The 5,068-nt window shown below is 38.6% G+C and overlaps 1 long non-coding RNA gene across 1 annotated transcript; it reads left to right on the top strand.

The window, feature by feature from the left end:
- The first annotated feature begins 1,915 nt into the window (after window positions 1–1,915).
- On the top strand, window positions 1,916–4,717 carry LOC137183847 (uncharacterized). The gene is made up of 3 exons (XR_010928553.1): window positions 1,916–2,402; window positions 2,532–2,659; window positions 3,870–4,717. It is a non-coding gene; the product is annotated as an uncharacterized lncRNA (long non-coding RNA).
- Window positions 4,718–5,068: the final 351 nt, after the last annotated feature.

Here is a 5,068-nt window from a genome sequence, read left to right on the forward strand (position 1 = left end):
TGTGCTTTAAATGGTCACTATGTCTAACAGCAAAATCTTTTAATATAGAGTATAATTTTGTCAGTAATTTTACCTTTATTTAATAGTTGTAAGGTGTACATATTTGTGTTATTTTCATTATTTTATGCTGTTATCTTATATTTAATACTTGGCTACATAGTATCCAAAGTAACGATGCAGCTATAAAGCATCACCGGGGCAACAAGTCAGACCGGGCTTGTATCCCCCAGGTGAGTGTGTGACTATTAAATGGAAACCTGTAAATAATCATGTATAGCTGACCTGAGATAGACTTTATTACAAATTATAATTATATTGACATTCAGAGTGATTATCTATGTGAACTGATTCATCTGTATCAATAGTGTGTTTGTGTAATCTGTAATATAGTGAGTTTTTGATCCTGGTCAAGATTAGACCGTCGGCCCTGTAATTTGTTATTTAACGGTTATTAAGCTTCGTCACAGAAATCATTTATTAGTATTGTAAGTTTCCTTTGATTATGATTTTATTTATGTTAAATAGTTTTACTCAGACCGGGCTTGTATCCCCCAGATCCTGGAGTGCTTGTAAGCAATAAACAGACATCATTGAATCGACATCGGAGCTGTCTGATTGTCAGCCGTTAGTCCACCATCATCATCACAACACAACGCAGAGACTGTAGGCTGTCACTATTATCAGTGATATAAAGGAAACTTAACGGGGGCGTTATAAACTGTGAGGCTAAGTCCCCCGTTACACAGACATCATTGAAACACTCAAATTCCCAGAAATAATGCAGAGGACATGATTTAAATGAATTAGCCTGATATGTTAAATGTCAGACTACAGTGACAGATATGTATCGTCCCTCCAGGTTTTGCCAGAATTTGACCAGCAGTGTCTGAGAGGAAACATTAAATATTTGATAAAACCGCAAATGGCCTCAGATGTCACCTGAGATATCACCTTGGTAGTTACTGAGTCAGTTAACTGCCTTTAACCAAGCATTGGTCACAATCATTAATACGTCACCGTAATTAATGGGTGCGGTGAGACTGAGATTACACATGTCTGAAGATCCAATCACCTGCAGGGCACGCTGACAGCTCTACCTGGAAACACCGGGACGCGCCTGCAGGGAGACAATCAGCTTATAAAAAAGGTGCTGAGTATGACGGCAGAGAGAGAACAGCGTGGCTCTCAGCACGCGGGTGAGTTTTGTCACGTGAAGACGACTTCCTGAGTAAAACAAGGTGACACATGTGGGAACGATGGGATTGGATCCATGTGTTTCCTCTTCCCTGAACACTCTCTACACATTGTTACTGTAAAACACACGACGGCAGCTCCGGTCTGACACTTTCCCTCTGAACAGAAAGCAAAAAAATGCACTTGAGAACAATGCAGCTTTCATTTAACAGCACTCTGCACTAATTGGAGGCAATCTTTAAAGGCAGACAGTGTTGTTTAAACTTATTTTTGATAAGAAACTGAATACAAGGGAGAACACAAGAAAGAACGTGAGGAGAGTATTTTCCTACTTATGACAAATTAATATGATAACTATGTGTATACGAGGCATGTTTCTCCAAAGGATATTTGGTTTCAGTCTCAGCAGCAGCCATTACAAGTCCATGTGCACATTAACAACCAGACTTAAGGTAAAAATGTGGATTTTTAAGATGTTAAATGTCCAGTAAACATGTATCATGTAACAAGGAGTCATATTACTTTGTTTGCGCATTATCAAATAGAAGATGAATCATCAAAAGTTAGATAAAAAATATATATAACAGGTTAAAAGGCAAGGAAATGCTCATACAATCACAAAAGATGATATGCTGTCAGAGCCAAACAGCCAAGAGGTTTATTGTGTGGCTCCGCTAAGAGAGAATCAAATTTATCATCACAACAGCATCATATTTCTGGAGCATAATAACTACATCTGTTCAATCAAAGTCTACAAGATTGTTCAAAGTAGACGGGTATTAAGAGTTGACAATAAGGAATTTCTCAAATTATTTTGATAATATTTGACTTTGTCTATTTTGTGGAGCAGACCAGATGGACCCAAACGCAGGAGACTATAGGCAGAGAAAGGCTTGTTTATTCTAGGCTTGCACAGGCAAAGCAAAGCTGGCAAAACAATGCAAAGCAGAAACAGAACAAGACTGAACAAAGGATCCAACAATACTGAATCAAAAACCAGGAATTAAATACAAACTAATCTGACGAGGGGGAGACGAGGTGCAGGTGGATCAGGAGATCAGGAAAGGAGCTGATTGGCTGGAGAAGACAGCGGGAGCAGGGCAGGACTAACGAGACTGATGCCGGGCAGGTGAGGAAATTAAGAAAAACACAAAAGGCAATAGCTGCTCTGAGCTGAGGACAAATCATGAATAAACCTAAATACACAAGTACGCTATAACCTGCAAACTCTCTAATTTACACTTTTGTGATGATGCAGTTCTTCTAACATGGCACATGGAGGTAAATACAAGTTATTCAAATCTACAGAAAGCAATGTTAACAAACTCCTTTTACAGAGAGTCCAGCCAGTGAACAAACAGTCTCAGGATAAGAACGTCTACTAAATGCCCTGAATGGAAAAACAGACGACGTGAGGAATGAACCGCCTGCTGTATAAATCGTTGCATATCTGATGTCGAACTAGGTGTGTCAAACTCCTCAGTCACATTTCACAACTAGTGTGTAAGCAAACCTCAATTTCCTGTACAAGGGCCCACTCCCATTCAGCCCAGTTCAACAAACGGGGGAAAAAAGTCTGAAGGCATCCGGTGGACTGATGGAAGGACGTAGAGCCAAACTGGAACAGAACCATGACTCAGTCTTTGAGATTTTCTTTTCAAGACACCCGTTGATATGTAATTTTTGGTGACTTCTTGTGCAACATAAATGTAAATCAATGAAATTATCCAAGTCTAGTCAGATGTTTTGATGTCTAATGGAGCTTATCACAAAATTAAGCACCTTAATTTGATGAAGCGTGAATTAATACAGATGGTTGGATGCTCGTCTTTGGTATAAATGAGAAAGAAAAAAATACTTAGGATCTGAAAATGCATCATTCCCTTTCAAATGTTCCAAAAAAACTGCATCAATTTGCCTTTCAGATCGAGAAACTGCACAGGCTGTTACTCATCTCGTCTTGAGGTCATTTAAAGTCAAACCTTCAAAACCCGTTTTGTGTAAATCTAATCAACTTTACCTGTCGTGTTAATGGATATACCATCATTACAGAGTTGGTTTGGACAGAGAAAGCTACCACCCTCCCCTCCAGACACAATGAATATCCAATGCTTGAGTCATTCAGTCAAGTTCTTGTGCTCCAAGTGAACTCAGTGAAACTGGAGTTTTGCCATGGCCAGCTTGAATTTCAGAATATATATCTAATGGTGTAATGAAGTTTGGCCTCTATTTTCTACCTCTCTCTGGAGTTTAAGTAGTACCAGGAGTAGAGTAGAGCTACAATGATTAGTTGATTAATCTACCAGTCAATTAACAGAAAATTAAGGTTTTAGTCATTTCTCAAGCAAAAACACCCCAAATCCTCTGATTCCAGCTTCTAAATTGTTCTAAATCTTCTAAATTTCCAGCTTTTTCTTTGTCATATATGAGTTATCATTCAGTGAACTGAATGTATTTGTGCTTTTGAAACAAGATGTGAATACATCTCATGAGCTGTGGGACAATTCATAGACTAAACAATTCATTAAAAGATTATTGAATAATAGGTCATGTTACATATATTTTATCCCTCTGTGTCTCCAATCTGTGATAAATAAAATGATGGCACATTGTTGCATTTATTTTGTCCACTAACTCACTCAATCTGTTCAAGTATTTCTTCTGGTTCACCACAGGACTGACGGAGACTTGGCTCTCTTTGGGTGCTTTAACTCTTCCCTCACACATACAAACAGCTCTGCTGATGGGCTGAAAAACTTATTCTCAAAGACTGGAAGACACCAAAACCTACGTGCTTCAGAAACTGGCTGCATGAATGATGTTTTGGTTATCCACTTAAAATCTCATCATAAATGGAAAGAATCTTGGACTCCTTTTCTTGAATATTTGGTCTCAATTTGACCGTATTTGTATTCATATATAGATTGAGGCTTTTGTAACAATCACATGTAGATGATATGTACTGTTATCATGTTTTGTGTCCTTGATACATGGTTAAGAAGAACTGCTCTCAGTTACTTCTAATGTGTGTGTGTGTGTGTGTTTCAGTTGTGGACATTGACGTTTGTGTGGTTTATATGAAAAATCTGTCAATGAAAATAATGCTAAAAAAAAAAGACAATTCATGGATAATGAAAATAATGGAGAGTGGAGAGTAACACACAGTATTTACAAGGATCATCCCCTGAAACAACACAACACAGTAACGGTTTTATAACAGGATCCAGCGTGCGACCTACAAAAGTACAAGTAAACATTCTCCAAACATCTCAAGAACAAAAGCGGACAACATCTCCTTCCTGCGGACACCTACATGCTTATTGTTGACGACGACCTCACCCACAACAATCACTATCATCATAACTTCCACTGAAGAGCGGTGAACTGTTTTCTTCCAAACTCACAGTCGTCGCTTTGGTATACGCACATCAGAAGAAACCAGTTTGAGTCAAGACCACAGTTTATGCCAGTAAGCACAAAAATAAAACAAAAATTAAAGCGAAAATGGGAAGTTTTGACATGAGCTGCAGTGTGTCCTTGTGTTTGTTGTGATTACCTGCATGAGTAAATCGACATTCCTACACACAGAATGTGGGACGCTGCCAGAGACGAACAATGGGAACTTTAATTAGATCAAGACTTTGTCCAGGGATTGTGACTGTTGCGTGTCCAAATACACACACACACACACAAACACACACACACACATGTACAGAAGCAGATGCATTAACACTTTTCTTTCTTCTTTTCTTTGTAATAGAGACATTTTAGCTACAAGCCTGAAACCTGACGACAGGAGTATATTCAAACCGCAGCTGTTAGTGTCCCAGTTCTGATGTTTTCCCACCTATGTAACGCATATATGTTTTTCTCC

This window comes from Thunnus thynnus, chromosome 5 (genome assembly GCF_963924715.1).
Source record: "Thunnus thynnus chromosome 5, fThuThy2.1, whole genome shotgun sequence".
In the NCBI taxonomy this organism is placed as follows: Eukaryota; Metazoa; Chordata; class Actinopteri; order Scombriformes; family Scombridae; genus Thunnus; species Thunnus thynnus.